This window comes from Apodemus sylvaticus, chromosome 8, assembly GCF_947179515.1.
Source record: "Apodemus sylvaticus chromosome 8, mApoSyl1.1, whole genome shotgun sequence".
Taxonomy (NCBI): Eukaryota; Metazoa; Chordata; class Mammalia; order Rodentia; family Muridae; genus Apodemus; species Apodemus sylvaticus.
Genome location: NC_067479.1, coordinates 10979410 through 10999987, shown reverse-complemented (window position 1 = coordinate 10999987; position 20578 = coordinate 10979410).

Sequence of the window (20578 nt, the reverse complement as noted above, 5' to 3'; positions counted from 1 at the left end):
GTAAGGCAAAGGAAACTGTCAAAAGGACAAAACGGCAACCAACAAATTGGGAAAAGATCTTCAACAACCTGACATCCAATAGAGGGCTAATATCCAATATATACAAAGAACTCAAGAAGTAAGACCCCTGGGAACCAAATGACACTATTAAAAAATGGGGTACAGACCTAAACAAAGAATTTTCACCTGAAGAAATTCGGATGGCTGAAAACCATCTTAAGAAATGCTCAACATCATTAGTCATTAGGGAAATGCAAATCAAAACAACCCTGAGATTTCACCTCACACCAGTCAGAACAGCTAAGGGTAAAAACTCAGGAGACAGCAGGTGTTGGTGAGGATGTGGAGAAAGAGGAACACTCCTCCACTGCTGGTGGGATTGTAAGATGGTACAGCCACTATGGAAATCAGTCTGGCAGTTTCTCAGAAAACTGGACATGACAATTCAGGAGGACCCTGCTATACATCTCCTGGGTATATACCCAAAGGATTCCCCGGCATGCAATAAAGACACATGCTCCATTATGTTCATAGCAGCCTTATTTATAATAGCCAGAAGCTGGAAAGAACCCAGATATCCTCATTGGAGGAATGGATACAGAAAATGTGGTATATTTACACAATGGAATACTATGCAGCAATTAAAATCAATGAATTCATGAAATTCTTAGGCAAATGGTTGGAACTGGAAAATATCATCCTAAGCGAGGTAACACATGGAATGCAATCATTGATACGTGGATATTGATTAGCCCTGAAGCTCTGAATACTGAAGATACAATTAGCATATCAAATGATTCCCATGGAGAAGGAAGAAGAAGGCCCTCATCCTGGAAAGGCTTGATCCAGCATTGTGGGGGAGTACCAGGACAGAGAAAAGGGAGGGGGAAAGACAGGAGTATGGATGGAGAGAAGAGGACTCATGGGACATATGGGGAGGGGGGAACTGGGAAAGGGGAAAGCTTTTGGAATGTAAACAAAGAATATAGAAAATAAAAAGATATATATATAATAAAAAAATGAATAGCTCACTGGCCAGCATAGTGACAAAAAAATGGCTCTGTGTCATCTATTCAGAAGGTAAAATGGGCTAGAGCAGGAGTAGAAATGCACTGAAGTTACTTGAGAACAAAAGCAGTATAAAATAATCTCCAAATATTATTACAGGGTGTGTGGTTTCAGACCCATGAATAGGAACTGAAGTACATATCATACATACCAGGGCAGACCTGGCATCCAGGTTCTCCTGGTATTCCTCAGTCCCTGGCGGTCATACCCTGCACAGTATTCTGAACTTTCCAGCTAAGGGGTTAGGCAGCCCTTTCCCCCAGAGGATTTTCCTAATATAATCCAGACATTTTACTCTCCCCCTAACGTCTTTGAACACTCACTCTGTCTCCCTTCTCTTCTCCCTCTCCTCTCCCTTCTGTGGCAACTTCCCTGGCCTCTTCTAAGGCCAATGAATTCACCCAGCCTAGAGCAGCTTCCTAAAAAACCTGCATTAAATATAATATAATCTAGCATAAATTGTCTTATTTCACCAGCAGAGAATTAGCTTTTAAAAGGGGGTTAATTTAATTTTCTTAAATCTGTTGAGGCTTGTTTTGTGAGAGAGTATGTGTTCAGTTTTGAAGAAGAATCCATCAATTGCTTAGAAGAAGGTATATTCTTTTCTGTTTGTGTGAACTGTTCTGTAGGTATCTGTTAGATCCATTTGATCTGTTAGTTTCAGTATTAATCTGTTTAGTATCTGTAGGATGACCTCTCTATTGCTGAAAGAGGGATTTTCAAGTCTCCCACTATTAATGCCTATGGTTCAATGTTTGATTTAAACTTCAGGAATGTTTCTTTTTTGAATGTGGAAGATGTTGTAGTAGAAATTATTTAAAATTCTGAGCTCAGCGCTTTTACTGCACCTTGATCACTGAGTTTATGGATGAAAGATACGCACAGCCCTTGTATATCTAATAAGCCTTAAGTAGCACAGTAGCTTCCTACCCTTCAAGCTGCTAGAATCTCTTACTCACTATGCTTCTTTCCACTGCACTTACCTCCATTGGGAAGCCCTCAGAGCCATGCTCTCCTCTTCTTCATCCAATGACTGCTCTCCTTTCTCCTTCCTGTATGTTCCTTCTTTGTTCTAGAAGGTTTCTTGTTCTTTTTTCTTTTCTCCTTCTTCCTCCTCTGGACCACAGAATAAAGGAAGAATGCGCAGGAGAGGAACAAGGAAAGGCCAGCATGGATTGGCTGAACTATAAAAACGTGACCCAAGGGCTGCCCAACTGGAGTTAAGAGCCGCCCAGAAGGAACATAGTAAATGGGAAGTGATTACTCAGGGCTTTTGATAGGAAAAGAAATCCTTACAGGAGGGAGGGTAGGAAGCTTCCTGTCTATTATGCTTTTTAGCATATATTGTAAATATAAATGCTATGAGTGTAGCCTCCTTCTGGGAACTTAACAAGCAAAGGTGGAGTAGAAACCCTGCATCTGGATTTTTAATATTTTTAATATGATCTTGCATTTGGGGCCTAGATATTTAGAATTGAGATGTCATCTTCATGCATTTTTTCCTTAACAAGTATGAAATGTCCTTCCCTATCTAATTTTTGTTGAAACACTATTTTATTAGATGTTAGAATGGCTGGCTACTCCAGCTTGGTTCTTGGGTTCATTTGCTTGGAAAATCTTTGCCTGGCCCTTCACTCTGAGGTAATCTATCTTTATGTTAAAGTGTGTTTCTTACATGCAGCAGAGTGATTAATCCTATTTTCATATCTAATCTGTAAGCCTGTGTCTTTAATTGGGACTTTAGTCTGTTAAAGTAGAGAGATATTAATGATATTTTGATATTAGTGGTAGTAATGTATGTGTGTGTGTGTCTGTGTGTGTGCGCACTCACGTGCATGTGTGCTTCTTTTTTGTAGTTTTGGAGTGTGAAAGTATTTATTTCTTCTTGGGTTGGAATTTTTCTTCTTGTATCTTCTGTAAGTTCTTGATACTCTTTAGAAAATGATGTTGGCTGAGCCAGTGTTATACTAAAACCAAACAAAAATAGGGAAAATGAATAGAAGAATCTTTCTCAAGACCATAGATATAAAAGACTTAAAAAATGAACAAACAAATAAATGAACAAACAAAAACTTACTTACAAATATATCATATTATATAATATATAAAATTTTATATTTTTATATAAAAATTATATTTATCATGTATATATTAAATTATATATCATATATATTTTAGAAAAGCCTCTTTTCTGTTTTTTTTAACATTTTTATTTTCTATAATTTTTGTTTACATTCCAAATGATTTCCCCTTTCCTGGATCCCCCCTCCCCATATGTCCCATAAACCTTCTCTCCATCCATTCTCCAATCACCTCCCTCCTTTTTTTCTCTGTCCTTATATTCCCCTCCAATGCTAGATCAATCCTTTCCAGGATCAGGACCCTCTCCATACTTCTTCATGGGAGTCATTTGTTATGCGATTTGTGCCTTGGGTATTCAGGGCTTCTGGACTAATTAATATCCACTTATCAGAGATTGCATTTCATGTGTATTCTTTTGTGACTGGGTTTCCTCACTTAGGATGATATTTTCCAGATCAAACCATTTGCCTAAAAATCTTGCGAATTCATTGTTTCTAATTGCTGAGTAGTATTCCATTGTGTAAATATATCACATTTTCTGTATCCATTCCTCCTTTGAGGGGCATCTGGGTTCTTTCCAGTTTCTGGCTATTATAAATAAAGCTGCTATGAACATAATGGAGCATGTGTCTTTATTGCATGCCAGGGAATCTTTTGGGTATATGTCCAGGAGAAAAAAAACATATGATCATCTCATTAGATGCAGAAAAAGCATTTGACAAAATCCAGCATCCTTTCATGCTAAAAGTCTTGGAAAGAACAGGAATTCAAGGCCCATACCTAAACATCATTAAAGCAATATACAGCAAACCGGTAGCCAACATCAAACTAAACAGAGAGAAACTTGAAGCAATCCCACTAAAATCAGGGACTAGACAAGGTTGTCCTCTCTCTCCATATCTTTTCAATAAAGTACTTGAAGTTCTAGCTAGAGCAATTAGACAACATAAGGAGGTCAAGGGGATACAAATTGGAAAGGAAGAAGTCAAATTATCACTATTTGCAGATGACATGATAGTCTACTTAAGTGACCCGAAAACCTCCACAAAAGAAAAGCCTCTTTTTTAATGAGAGTCTGAAAGAGGGTGCATCTGTTTGGGAGGAAATGTTGGAAGGAACAGGGAAGAGTAAAGAGAAGAGTTCATAATCAGGATATACAATATATAAAACAAAACTAATTTAATATAAGGAAAAAAGTATACACAACTGTGAATTTATTAGATTTTTTATCTTAAACTAAATTAATATACTTAGTTGCCCCAACAAATAAAAAATTTAATGTTGTGAAAAATAATATTGAAAAATAATTGAATTATAAACAAAATTCTTATCATTCCATCTAAAGGAGTGCTTTATTACCACGTGAAATTGCATTTTAATGACTCATTTTTGCTACATTACCTGAAAACTATCTTTGACTTCAAAAGAGCTACTCAACTGTTTAGTTCATAAGCAAGCATGTGAATGTTTAGTTAAAGATTCAAAAATAACTTATGTATTAATCATAAATGAAGATGAAATTGCAGTTTCATTACACGCTTGAAATATGCCGATAATTTAACTCAGAAAACTTTACTTTTAGATTGTATTTTACCCATGCGATTCAAACAAATAGTCTTCTTCCATTTAATAAAACTATTTGCATATTCTGAAAATCCACACTAAGCAAATGGGAAATCCTTATTTTGATTCTATAGCTATTGTACTGTGAGGCAAACAAACTCATTATCATGCTGGAGTTTGTTCTGGAAAACTATTAAAATGTAGTGGAGTGTGGAATATTAGTCGGTGAAAATGTTTGCTGACTAAATATAGTGGAGAATATTTTGTTTTAAATAATAGAATATAAATAATAGATTATCATTTCCATTCAATATACTCATATTACATGAACATTTTGTGGTCATGCAAACTGCAGAGACTTCTTTTATTTCTTATTTATAGAGTCAGCCTGGAGGCACTGCCAGTAGAGTTTCTCCCAACACCTTTTAATTTTCAAAACTGACTTTAATTTTGTGTTTAATTAAACATAAAATTGTATTTCATTTTCTTGTGGCTTTTTGTAAATAAATAAAAGATTTATTACTAGGTTTACTTTGCCTGACAATGTCAACTGTGACTGAATAAAGTTATTTTCTTGATGTAAAATTCTGGTACTCTAATTAATGTAATTTATTGCTGAAATGGAAGCAGAGGACGGACATTCAGAAAACCAATTCTACCTTCTCAGATACCGAGCTGGGTAATTTCTACAATACATTGTTTTATAATGATCTTCTCTTCTCTTACTGAATCTAAGTTGTAACAAAAGTCTTATGTTTTCATGTCTATTGATTCTGCTAAAGATAATTGTGCTAATGGGAAGCTTTGTAATTGTATGTTCCTGCAGTACTTAAATTCTGCCCAATAAAATTGAGATAAGGTTAAAAGATATTTATGCAATCAAACAAAATGTAAACACTGAAGAAATCAAACCATCCCTAATGTAAACAAATAAGATTCACAACATTTAAAATACATTTCAACATGCTCACATTAAAGCACATTGAAGACAGTGGACAAAATTGATAAATACATAAATTCTGAAAGCAAGAAACTGCTATAGATTTGTAATAACCTTCATAATGCATTTTGCATACATGAAGTCCATATAGCCTGCTTTGAATCTTTTTTTTTTTTTTGCCAGAGTTTTTTGAATAATAGATTCCAAGCTTAGGTATATTGCTACCGTTAATTTAAATAGAAATTTGATCGTATGGTGTGGTACTTTCTTGAATGTACTTTGCATACTTTGGTTATGCAGGCTCTGAAGAGGAGGAGTTGTGACTATACAAGACAGGATCTCATTTAAGACCAACCTGCTTAAAAGCTAAATGTAAACAATGTTCTCTGATACAAATGGGAAAAATGCAAAAGAGGACATCTAAAGGCAGAAAAAAAATGAATGTTGCATTAAGAGAACTTACTCAGTTTCTCAAAAATGCTCAGTAGTATAGCAGTAGTAGCCCACTGAAAAGCTAATGCTCATAAAATATGTTAAAGAGTTCAATGCTACAGGTACACTATTTCTGTAATCAGATCATTAACTGAGATATGCACAGAACTGGTTAAATTTATTATCAAGTGCAGTGGGAAAAGGTTAAAATATAGTACTGCCCTGCCAGGCCTCAGCTCCAAATCCCAGCAGCGGGTCCCACTCTCCTGCCCAGCACCCACTCCGTCCAGAGTATGACTATCCGGCAAAGCATGACTCTTAAACTTGCATAGTTAACCAAATATATTTATGTATATGAAACTTCCAATTACATAATGCCAAATTAGAATGATAAGGTTTTATTCCAATATTTCTAACCTCTCAGCACACCAGAAACACACCTGGTGCCATCTAGACCTGCATCTCCTCCTCTGCTCCCTTGTGGAGCTCCCAACCTCCCTCTCTCTCTGCCCCTCCTCTTAGCTCCTCCTCCCTCCCCTCCAATCACTGGCCTCTCACTGCCTCTCTCTCCGCCCCTCCTTCTCTTAGCTCCTCTTCCTCTCTCCCCTCCAATCACTGGCCTCTCACTGCCTCAATGTGAATGGATAGGAAATTTGCAGCAAGTATGAGCTAATACATTTAAGCATTTGGAATATTGGTCATTTTCTATCAAGAAAGACATGTTAATACCAAGAAATAGATTTTATGTCTGCAGGAAATAGAAAAGGAAAACATCTCCTAAAAACACAGTCCACGCAGGAGGCCTTCTGCACCTCTTCTGTTCCCTAGATAACTGGGCATCTTGCTTCAGGGCAATCCTAGAATACACAACGTTGTCTGTTACTGTCTGTGTACCGTGTACACTCAGCCTATCAGCTGGTCCACTGAGATACCGTGCCTAATCCTCCAGAAATAAAACAAACACACATGCAAATATCAGGAGTCATAATGCATACTTCACAAAGAAACAAAAGTAAAAAAAAAAAAAAGGCTTTCCTTTAAGTCTCAAGAAAATGTTTTAAATTGTGAAATTAAAAATTTTATGCATGGACTGTCTCTAAAGCAACTATGTAAGGGAAAATGTGCTCTGAAGTTTTAACTTGGATTAATTTGCTACTTTTGAACGCATGCTGGTTCAGTGTGTATTTGAAATTCTGTCTACCACTCAGTGTTTAATCAGAATCCTTTTCTGCTGTTGAGATTTCAGAGTTACTTGCACATTTTAACTAGTTTACTCTTGTCAGATGTAAAGTGTACAAATATTTTGCCACGTGATTTAAGTTTTCTCTTCACAATGTTGATTTTCTTAGTTAGTTAGTTAGTTAGTTAGTTAGTTAGTTAGTTAGTTAGTTAGCTAGTTACATCCCAAATGCTGCCCCAGCTCCCATTATCCCCTCACAGGATCTCTTCCCCCAACCGTGTTCCCTTCTCTGAGAAGGTAGAAATCCTCTGGGTATCCTCCCCCTCCTCCACCCCCTGGGTGCACCATGTTTCTGCAGTATTAGAGGCTTCCTCTCTTACTGAAGCCAGACAAGGGTGCCGTGGAGATTGAGCTGCCCTCCAGTTATGATGTGACAGGAGCTACAGTCCAGGCCATCTGTATTCTTTGGTCGTTGGCTCAGTGTCTGAGACCTCCCAGGAGTCCCGGTTAGTTGATTCACTGGCATTTCCTGGGGTTTGTAGCCCCTTCAGCACCTTCAAACTTTCCCCCAACTCTTCTATAAGGGCCCCTATATGACTGTGGGAATCTGTATTTGTTTCTGTTAGCTTCTGGGTAGAGCTTCTCAGAGGACACTTATGCTCGCTTCTTGTCTACAAGTATTAATAGTGTTAGGGATTGGTGCTTGCCCCCGGGATGAGCCTCAAGTTGTGCTGGTTATTGGTTGGTCATTCTTTCAGTCTCTGCTCCACGTTTGCTCCTTCATTTTTTCAGACAGGTCACAGTTTGGGTCAGATGTTTTGTGGGTGGGTTGGTGTCCTTATTTCTCCACTGGGTGACCTGCCTGGCTTCCGGAGGTAACTTCTTCAGGTTTCATTGCCAATGTTAGGCATCTCCAACATCTGCATTGTCTCCTGGGAGTCCCCTCCATCCCAGCTCTCTGGGACTTTCTAGCAATTCCCCCAACTCCCTAACTCAGGCAGTTGTAGATTTCCATTGATTTTCCTGGATCCCTGGGCCTCTCTTCTATGTCCCTCCCCATTCCTGATCCTACCCCTTATTACCTCTCCCACCTAGGTCCCCTCCCTCCCTCTGCTTCCCATGACTATTTTGTTTCCCCTTCTAAGTGATATTCAAGCATCGCTGATTGGGCCTTCCTTAGTTTAATGAGTTCCCTATGAGTACTTTCTTATATATATATATATATATATATATGTATTTCTATATTCTTTGTTTACATTCCAAATGATTTCCCCTTTCCCAGTTTCCCTCTCCCCATATGTTCCATAAGCCTTCTTCTCTCCACCCATTCTTCCAGAAGCTCTGAATACCCAAGGCACAATTAGCATATGAGTATTTTCACATTTTTAGGTAGATCAGCCTGGATCATCACCCTGAAACATTTTCTCTGTGTTTCACTCCATTGGGTTCATTGTTTTAGATCTTATGCTTGATGATCTGTTTTAAGCTGGTCTTTAGAAAGCAAGAATCCATTTTCCTTATTTTGCATATAGATTCCCTATTTTTCAAGCACCATTACATAAATGTTCACTCTTCTATTTTATATTGGTTTTGTTATTGTTTGCTTGAGATAGAGCATGGCTATATAGTTTTAGTTGGCTTGAAAACACCAATGTGGAGCATGCTGCCCCAGAACTCAGAGAAGTCGGCCTGTCTCTTTTTCCCCAGTGGTGGGAGTAAAGCCATGTCATAGCATCGTTTATTTTTAACAACACTGCTGAAAATCAGTTGAAAATCATGTTAAGATTTGCTTACCTGGTAAGATTTGCTTAAACTCTCTGCTTAGCTACCTTTGTGTCTGTGTGCATGTCCAACAACTTGTGTCTAAGGGCTGGGATTTTGTGGTATATTTTTAGGTAAGCCAGTATAATTTCTTTTGCTTTATTCATTTTGCTCAAAATTGTTTTCGTTATTTTTAATATTTTATTTTGTCATGTTTACAGTATAATTTTATATTGTATTTGGGGGTTACGTTGAACATAGTTTGCACACTCAGTAATAGTGTAGAAACACTACACTGGAAACCATAAGATATATGGGGAGGACATGGTACTGTTCATGAATTATTAATAAAATAATTAATTTATGCATTTTGAGACAAAGATTTTCTGGGTAGCCCTAGATGTCCTAGAATTCACATGCTAGGCTGGCCTAGAATTCAGAGATCTGCCTGCTTCTGTCTCTCAAATGCTGGGATTAAAGTTGTGAACCACTACCAACTGGCCAGTATTTTTTTTTATGATCACTAATATTTAGGTTTCATTATCTTAATTTGGTGAGCTATCTATCCTCAGGTCCTAGATCACACAGACAATGTCAGACACTGGTTTTAATTTTTAGAGTAGGCCTTATATTACATCAAATATTGGTTGGTTGTCCCCTCAAGCTTTGTAACACCATTGCACAAAAATATGTGCATGTAGAATACCATGCTTATGGAGCATGCAGAATACCATGATAGCATTCAGAGTACCTTACTATACCAACAAATGCTAGGGCATAGGGGTGAAGACTCTATGAAGTCACTAGTTTGTCATCACCATGTTCATGTTCATGACTTATTAGGTGTTCCCTTCAGCAGTGGGGTCTTGAGGTAAGTTTGTGGAAAGAAACCTGTAATCTTGGCAACAGCCTGTGTTATTTGAGGTTTTTTCATGGGATGTCTTTAGCCAACAACTCAATTAGAAGCAGCCCAATCCCCGTAATGGAAACATCATTTGATGACAAATAGATTGTCTTTGGGACTACATCCCATGACATATGCAGTCCTTCATTCCCCTCTTCACTTTTTCAGTACATTTTAATTGGGCTGTCATACTCCCCTATTGATCCATAACTATTTTTACTTTATTTTCTTAATGTAGCCCAAGTCCCTGACACTATACCTATCCTCTGAGGGTCTGCGGACAATATCTTAGTTGTTATTGGCATCTAATATCCACATACAAGCAAATGCATAACATTTTTTTCTCTGTGATGTATCATAATGGCTTATTATTTTGTTAATCCTGGACTGGTTTGATAAGAAAGTAGGCTGAATAAATGATGAATAGCAAGCCAATAAGAGCACCTTTCCATGGCTTCTGCATCAGCTCCTGTTTCCAGCTTCCTGCCCTTCTTGAGTTCTTGCCTTTTCCTGAATTCCTTCAATGTAGAACAGTGCTACAGAAGTACAAACCAAATAAACCTTTTCCTCTCCAAGTTTCTGTGTTCATGGTGTTTTAATATAGCAATGTAACCTTAACTAAGAAAAGTGGTATAGCTGGATCATGGAGTAGATCAATTCCCATATTCTTGAAGAACCACCACACTGATTTCCATGGTGGCTGTTTAAAATGTTCCCCTTATTCCACATCCTCACCAGCATGAAATTTTACTAGTTTTATTAATTGTAGCCATTCTAAGATGAAATCTCAAAGTAATTTTAATTTACCTCATTTTGTGGCTTATGAAAATGTGATGGGATGCATATTCTTGGCCCAGAGAGTGGAGGTATTAGAAGGTGCGGTTCTACTGAAGTAAGTGTGGACTTGTAGTAATAGGTGTGGGAGTGCGCTTTAAGACCCTCATCCTAGCTGCTTGGGAGACAGTATTCTAGCAAACCTCAGAGAAGATGTAGAACTCTCAGCTCCTCCTGCCCCATGCCTGCATGAACATTGCCATGCTCCCACCTTGATGACAGTGGACTCAACCTCTGAAACTGTAAGCCATCCCCAATTAAATGGTGCCCTTATTAGAGTTGCCTTGTTCATGGTGTCTGTTCACAGCAGCAAACACCTAAATAGGGTAATGCGTTTCTGTATAAGAAATACATTATATAAGAAGACATCACAGTAATGTCCACTCTTTCTAAACACAAGATATTTTGCCCTTTTTATACTTTCTGAATTTTTTCACCACCTTTTAAATTTTTCATTGTACAGAACTGTTGGCTAATTAACTTTGTTCGTTGGTAGTTGCTAATGTTTTATAATAACTTAATTTTTTTGTAATTATTGTAAACAAATTTGTGGCTTCATTTTTATTTCTGATAGTTTGCTAGTGTGTTATATAGTAATCCTCCTTTTTTTTGGTGTGTGTATGCGTGTGCATGTGCGTGTGCAGGTGCGTGTACAGGTGCGTGTGCAGGTGCGTGTGCAGGTGCGGGTACGTGTGTGTGTGTGTGTGTGTGTGTGTGTGTGTGTGTGTGAGTGACAATTCAGTGTCCTGTATCTATTAGATATGTATGTTGCTTCTGATAGTAGTCTGCTGTGATCTTTGAAGTGTTTCTGTTTAAGAAGGTATTATCTGTAAAAAATTATACATAATGCTGTTTAAAAACAAAAACTTTAAGTGTCAAAGAAGAAAGAGAATAATAAACAAACACTGACTTCAGCACATACCCATGAAAACTAAAATAAAGGAATAGCAAATGAAAATTTTAGTTTACTGGAACTTGTAATATAGATGAGTTATTCTTGCATCTTTTGAAGTTAAACACGTTTAGTGTATGGGTATGGGTGTTAAAACCCTGTAAAATATCTTCTCTTCATATATTTATCTACTCATTTACTTCTGAAAACTACTATATAATGTTATAGATAAAACTGTGCAAGGATGATACCTAAGCCACAGGAATGATGAACACAAGTTTAGAGAAGAAAGCAAGGGCTATTATACATCTGTACCCAGGTAGCTACAGCTGATCTGTGGGAACACAGATAGGGCATAAATACTTGCTGTAGCTTGGGAACATTTCTTCGGTATGACTCAGCTTGGGATTTGGTTTGTTTTGTTTCTGACAGAACACAGGCAATCTTCTAGATCCCTCCTCTGCTGTGGGAAATCTAAGAAGAAATTGTTCCCCTGTGGTAGGAGACAGCTGTGACAGGCACAGTTTTGTCACAAGTGTGTAAGAGACATATTTTCCATTAACTTTACAGATGGGATGAGTTTGTAGAACAGATAAAGAAGAACAAACTGTATGAAACCATGGATAAATAAAGTGAGATATCTATAAACCGATACATAAAAATCAAGGTATTTTTCAACTGAAGATAAATTAGGAAAACTACATGAAAAATTAGAAAGCAAAATTATACTTCTGAAAAATTCTTTTATTTGTGACTGAAAACCAAGAGCCTTAAAACCTACAATGGGAGTCAAAAGCAGAAAGTAAACATGACAGGAAAAAAAGCTATGGAATTTACCTAAATCACATCTCCAAGATTCCAAGAGAATCTCTCTATGGAGATGACATAACCAATGTATGAGGCAACTCAAATGGGACCTGAATATAAATTTCATGATGGATGGATGGACAGGAGTGGACATATATAAGCTGGGATGTGAATCTACTGATGTACCCATGTGTGGCTGTGCATTGTTTCAGTAAATTACCTGTTCTACATTGCATACTGTCTTATAATCCACCTTACTGTAATGGTTCCCACATTTGACACTATAAATTTGAGTTTAATGCTAGTAAAATATGTTTTCAGGGAGCAAAATTTGTACAACATTTAAAATTGAAATCCAAGTCAAACTCTTAAGCATAGCAGGCTCTTCAAAGGCTGTGAAAAGCAGAATAATGCCTCCTAAAAATAGATATAACCGATGTCTGGGACCCAGAGAACATGTGACCTTCAGGGACACATAAAGAGTATAGCTGACATGAAAGAATCAGACCCTAACATAAATGAAATATTAAGCATGATATGGATGTCCCTTCTGAGGGAAAATGAAGAAAGAGGAGAGGGTGCAGCTTGTGGAATAAAAACAGGCAGAAAGGACTCAAAATGTGAAAGACACTCCAACTGATGTGGCTGTCTTTGAAGATGGAGGAGAGGGCCATGATCCAAGCAGAGTGGGAAGCTTTTGGAAGCTGAAATCCAGTGTGGGTTGCCATCCTATAAGGAGAAAGAGACTTCAGGACTCCATGGCAAGTTCTGCGTAAGGCTAGCAACTTAAACATCTTTAGAAATAGACATTCTTCTTGGGATCCAGAAAGAAACTGTCTTGACAGGCTGATAAAACCAGGGTTGGGTTTCTGAAATGCATAACTATATAAAACAGTAAATGTGTTAGTTTGAAGTGTTAGATTTATAGTCATATGCTATGGTGGTGATGGAAGCCCATGGTTTTCAAATCGTTAATCTTTCATAATTATGGAACTGGATATTATAAACTTGTTTTGTGTGCAGTACCACTAATGGTAAGAAGTTTTATTCTCACAGCAGTATATGTGTAAGCTGTTATCATTCCCATTGTTCAGATGATAATGTAAAATCTAGGAATAAAGTAGCTTTTCAAAGGAAACACAGCTTTGTAACTAGTAGTTGAAATATGATGACTTGTTTTTAGGCCTCTAAGGGTGGTATTTATGTTTGTAAACATATGCTCCTGGTAATGTCCACTTACAAATTTTGTGTCGCTAAAATGCTTTTAATCAATGATGCCATGATTTATGGAAAATGAATCAAGTATTTTGTCATTTGAATAAGAAAAATACTTTAATAAACATGCAAACAATATAAATTACCACATATAATTTCTTTAAATATATTTGCCTTAAGCAGTTACCGAATATATTTACAAGGTTTATGATTAAACATTCATCACATAAATTTTAAGACTTCACATTGGAAATAAGGTGTGGTCATTTAATTATACGTGAAATAAGACCCCCCCACCCCAAATTATTAACCAGTGATAAGCTATAAATTAAACTATTTCTGGGTAATACTTTCACAGGAATACCCAGAAATTTTAACAGTTTCACAAGCATGTATTTAAGGGAAAGTGTGATTTTATGTATGCTTTTGCATGTAAGTGTGTGTGGATGCACACAGACTCTTGAATATAACATAGCTTGTCAATCCTCCTCAAAAGGCGTCCATGCAGATTTTGATACAGCTTTGTTGTTGGCATGTCATTCATCTATTATGCTAGGCGGGCTGGCAATCAACCCTGAGGATTTTGTTTCTCACCATCCCCAACACTGAGATCATGAAAGCTTGCCACCATGCCTGGCATTTCTTACACTGGTGCTCGATATCAGAGTTAAGTCCGCATGCTCATGTGACAAACAGTGTTTGAACATTACTCGAGGGTCAGCTTTGTGTATGCATTAAATAAAGTGCTGTTCAACTTTCCATTATCTAAATTGTCCTGAGGCTATGTGCAATAATTCAGCCACTACTTTTTTATACCCTGTTCTTTAGAATAGCTAATCTAGAAGTGCAGTTTATATGTGGAGCCATCCCTCTTTGCCTGCAGTGAGGTGAGAGAGAAGTTTTCCTGATGCCTCTGTTCATATGAAACTCTTTTATATACTCCAGGCTGGTCCTAAACCCATGGTGTTCCTGATTCTGCCTTCCAAGTACTGGGTTACAGGAATGCAACCAACTCTTTTAAAAAACTTCAGGAAACCCTTGTCAAAATCATTTATTTTACAAATATCAATTGTTCCTATCTTAAAACACATCTAGTTTAGTATATGATAATTCTAATGGAGTATATATAGTGACATGTAATCGTTCCAGAAAAGGAACAACAACCTCAACAAACAAAAAAACAAACAATAACAAATTCTTCTTTGTTTTAGGGGTCAGAAAGATGATATTTGCTGGTTTATGCAATGGTAAGTTTTAATGGTCAGCTGTGAATATAGTATAGAATCTTTGGGAAAAGTATATCAACAAGGAATAGTTTCCATTGGGATAGACTATGAGTATATCTGTGGGTATTACCTTCATCTCAAGAATTCAGATTGTGCAAGCCTAAAGCTGAATGGTACCATCATTCCCCGGGTGGGGCTAGGACTGTACAGAGAGTGAAAATCAGCTATGCATCCATTCTTTCTCTGCCCTTGACCATGGGTCTAAGTTGCTGCTTTATTTACCTGCCTTCACTTTCTTGCAGTGATGTGCTGCAACCTGGAGTTGTAAACCAAACAAACCTTTCTCTCTTAAAGATATTTTCTTTGAGGCACCTCATCAAAGCCACAAAAAACAGAACTAAGAAAAAAAACTATAAGTAGTAATAGTAGTAGGGTTATTCATATGATATATTTTAACATACAGCTTTTGAGAAACTGGAGCAAATTTGTTCTATGAATGTGGAAGTATTTGATTTTTTGGACTACAAAAGATATCAATAGCAGAGTTTAATAGCCCATTCTAATGATTAGAGAAATACAGACAGTGGAGACCTGACTATGATGTTTAAATGAATTTAAAATAATAGGGATTTTAATATGAGCTATTCTTGTAATGTTCTGGGCCAAGAATCTGGATATATTATGTCTGTGTCCTAAAAGCTTGAATAGGATTATGCTGTATATTGATGGACTGATGTGTTTTAATGAAAAAATTGTAGGCAAGAGAGTACAGTTGCTTGTGCTGTAGAAGGAGGTTTAACTAATAAAGAGACCAGTTTCCCTGTAGAGAAGCCTCCTATACTGCACAAGTGTAGTGCTCAAGGGTCCTGTGGGAAAACCCCACCCACCAGAAGTTCCATCTTTCCAGGATCTGAATTCATCCAGGAGGAAAAAAGACTAAGATGAAAGGATTCCCTTCTTCTGGAAAGGTTAATGGGCCCTACAGGGAAAGAGTTCCTTCAGGCTCAACACATAAAAGATGCTACACATGTGTCCAAGGAAGCCCCGCTGCACCTTGAACTAGAAGCAGAACTTAATGCTGTAAATTCTGTGCCTTTTAAGGAATGAGGTATTTATGTAGTCCACATATACATGCAGGCAAAAATATGATATACATTAAAAAACTGGAGTAATAAATGAATGTGTCCTCCCTTCACTTTTAAAACTTCAAAGTCTTCTTTTGGTGACATACCTCAAGGCTACAGTTACTACAGCCTCTGCAGTATTCAACTTGAGGATCAAATGGGTCTTATAAAGGGGTTACCTAAGACCAATCTGGAAAGCACAGATTCGAAGATCATTATTTATAACAGTAGCAAAATTAGTTATTAAGTAGCAACAAAATTAATTTTATGTTTGGGTATCACTACAACATGAAGAACTACATTAAAAGGTCACAGCATTAGGACAGTTGAAAACAACTGTCTTAATCTTTCCTAAATAGTTTACCAACTGCAGCCTAAACATGTAAATAAGTGAGGTTATGAGGGCCATTCTCATTCAAACCACAATTTTCACACCAAAGGAAAATCTTTTAAAAGATAAACTATGCTAGGTAGATTTCTAAAGAAAATTTTAAGACTACTATTTGATATATCATAAGAAAAGAGGATTGAAGAAAGAACTGTAAAACACAGAAAATAGCAATAGATGACTTTAAAATTTTTGGACATCTCTAGATGGCAAAAGATTCTAAATTTAAAATATTACTGCAGAAATCTTGGCAGACAAGAAAAGCTAAGGTTTAGTTATATAACCTTGGCTAGGATATCAAACAGAACCAGAGCAAAAGGATCTGATAACAGAAAGGCTTTTCAACATTTTGTGGGCCTATCAAATTCTGCCCATTGACTCTATTTTGAAGGTGTAGGAACATTAACAGTCCCTTAGCCATCTCCATAAAATCCCCTCAGAAACCCTTGCAGCTCTCCATTTGACTAATAAATAACATAAAACTAATGGAACCTACACAACCCACTACATTTTTAGGAATATTGTTTCATATTAATTATTACAACTTAGACTGAAGATGCTAAGGGAAGATGAACTCAAATATCTTAGACCTACAAATCCTAATGACAAGGAAACCAATAATTATAAAATAGGTAATTAATGTTTGCCTGAAGGAACAAGGTAACCAAAATGCCAAGAGCCTAGAATGTTACCTTTGAAGGGGTGGGTAATGACTCTCAGGACTTGAGGTATAGTCCTGAAACTCTATTAGAATATACCTGTGGTGGTTTAAATAGGAATTCTCCCCATAGACTCATGTTTGAAGGCTTGGCCGTAGGAAGTAGCACTATTAGGAGGTGCTACTCCAGTAGCACTACTGGAATAGATGTGTCCTTGCTGGAGAAAGTAAGTCATTATGGAGAAAAGTTTTGAGGTCTTACAGGCTCAAGTTATGCCCAGTGTAGCTCATAGTCACCTTCTGCTCCCTGTGGATCAAGATTTAGAACTCCAGTTCCTCTTGTACCATGCCTGCCTACATGCTGCCAAGTTTCCTTCGAAGACAATAATTGAAATGCTATCTAAGAGACAAGGCCTGATTAGATATCATAAATCAGTTGAATTTGTCTATCATTTACCCTCCGTGATGGTTATTCTTGATTGGCAACTTGACCTTACCTGGAAAGAACTAAATCCCAAATGTCTAGATACACCTGTGAGAAGTTTTACTTCATTTAAAATCAGATGACCAACTTCTAATCTTGATCTCTGAGATAGGAAGACACATCTCTAATTCACATCTTTTGATGTGGGAAAGATGCACAGTTCATCAGAGTCACACCTACATAAAGGACAAGGAAGAAGTAAGCTTGCTCCTTCTGCCTGTTTGCTCTTTCTAGCAAATCTATCCCTTCACTTGTAACAAAGCTTAATATTTTAAGATTCTGGTATATACTGAACAAGTTTAGACAATTAGGTGCATGGACTAAACAACTATTAGATCCTTAGATTGCCATTTGTAGATAGCAATTGTTGAAAAATGGGCCACAACTTGTAAGCCATTCATATATACATTCATTCATATATGTATGAATGTGTATATATATGTATGTGTATGTATATGTGTATGCACACCACACACATACATGTATATATGTGTATATTTCTTGACAATTGCCTCAATTCACTGTTTCCTCATGACACTTTTATTCATCTAGCAGAAAACATAGCTACAGGAAGATTCAAGGTTATATGGAACTTTTCCAGACAAAAGAGACATCAGATTCAATGAAATCAACCTAACTAATCTAAGTAATATATATGAATGTATATATATTTGTTCTATATGTTATTTTACTCTATTACCTGACTAATATACTTTCATTATTAGATTTCTTTCCCTGCATCAGTGAACTAGAATATGTATCACTATATATAATATATATATATATATATTCATCTATTATATTTTGAAAACACAAGCAATAAAGGATTTCTGCTTTAGTAGTTGTAATTAATGAATTAGATTGCATGCCTCATCCATACTTCATGTAGATAGATGAAGAAAATCTAGGCTTTAAGCTACTGTAATAATAATAATATGGAACTCTTTGGAACATTGATGGAGGGAGATGAAAGGATCTAGAAATTAATGGATTATGAGGCTCAAGAAGAGCAGACAATGACGTGTCAGAATTTATAAAAAAGACAGTCTGTGTCATAATAGCCAATATGTGTATACTTTGTTGTTACATAGCAACTATAAGTTAATAGTAAATTGATGCACGGTTTTACTGGAATGAACCATTTCCTAAACATATACTTGAATGCTGTTGGTTCACATTGGCCTCCAAAGGAGTCCTAACCATGTTGCAGTGACTATTGAAATTCAACTGCTCAACCAGTCTGTCTGGCAATGCTTTTCTTAGATTAGTTAGATTGCATGGAAATAGATGTCATTTTTGTCTAGAAAAGTGCCATACAACTTTGAAGCTTCCTATGAAGCTGTATCTATGTTTTCTGTTGGATAAACTAAAATGTCACAAGGAAACAATGAACTACACCAATAGGGGAGACACTGTGACCTCCTCCTGCCTGCTGTTCTCAAGAATAGCAGTCAACAACCTGACGGCCCACCTCCTGAAAAACAAGAAGAACCAGTTTTCAGCCTTCAGGGGAGGGGCTTGGTCTACCTTTGTTTCTTGGGAAAGAAGGATTTAAAAGATGGAGAGTTGAACCAGAAGCCATGTTTTTGTGTCTCTCCATGTGTTTTCTCTTGCCCCCATTCCTATACCCATCTCTCCTTCCAGGAAACCCACCCTTAGAATGTGTGAGCTGGACTCTACCAGACACTTATAAATAAATAATCATACCATTTATGAAGAATAATAGACTCTAAATTAGTGCTCTAAACATCATTGGCCAATGACTATGCATGGATGATAATTTCTCAAGAGCTCCTCATTCTTGATTTTAATATTATAAGTTATCTGTGTAAGTATTTTATAACATATGTATTGAATCACTTTTTATCATGGCTTCCCATGAAGTTGGATCTCTGTTACTTGAAGCCAAAAGTATCCTTGCTATTGGAATTAAAACAAAACTATAAACTTTTCTACTGATGAAATGGATCAAAAGCCAGCAACAGACAATTTAATAGTCTTAAAATGTTTTGCCTTCATCTTGGCAAATATTTAAACTTTCTTCAGTGGATATCAATTTCTCATTATTTTCTTTTATGCTTACCTTCTAGTTTTTTGAGAAATATTCTTATGTTACTACAGTCTTATGGCTGGTCTTTCTTTCATAATAAGATTTAATAAGATTCTACTGTTACAGTGTAATAGTTACTTTAAACTTATTACATTTTCAAGCACTAGATTCACTGATTTCTTTATTGTCCTTTAGTCATCAGGTCTCAAAATTTGCTTTCCATAATCACTTATTTTTCTTTCCTAAATTATCCTCAGATCGTTCTTATATCTTACATCAATTCCTTTAAGCTACATCTGTTTTGTTTTCATTCCACAAACATTTCCATGAAATTCTATTTAATTCCCATTATTTCCTTTATACACATTTCTCTACATGTCCAGTGAGGTAATTAAAACCAACCAGTATTTGTGAAGAAAAGAAAATTGATTCAAGTGGCTTAATAATATCTAGAGTATTATGCATGTTACTAAAGAAAACGAAGAGACTAACAGAGCATGGAAAGAAAGAAGTAGGAAAAACTATCATCCCTCAAGCTGAAGACAATGGGAAGATGGCAGAATTTTCAAATCTAAAGATGATAGGAACCTTCTTAAATTCTTCAAAGTCAAAAAAAAAAAGTAAGAGCCCCTGAGGCAGGAATGACCATTTTGAGGAGTGTCAGCATATAAGAACATAACAGGAATTTCCAGACACCTGAGAGAATACATCTTGGAAAAACTAGTACTTGAAATGCTGCCAAGACAAGAGGAAAACCTGCTGCATGTCAGAACAGGCTGCCCAGCAGGGATTTTTACAGAACTCCCAAGCTGAGGTGACTCATCTAATAGGCAGACAGGAAGAATCAGGCTGCATTTCCTCCTGCTAGATGCTTACCCTCTTTCTGTGATCTCTTCCTTGATTGCAAACCCTAATATGCTATTCAAAATTCAGCTCCATCAACACAAAGTTAATAGAGACATCTGAGTCC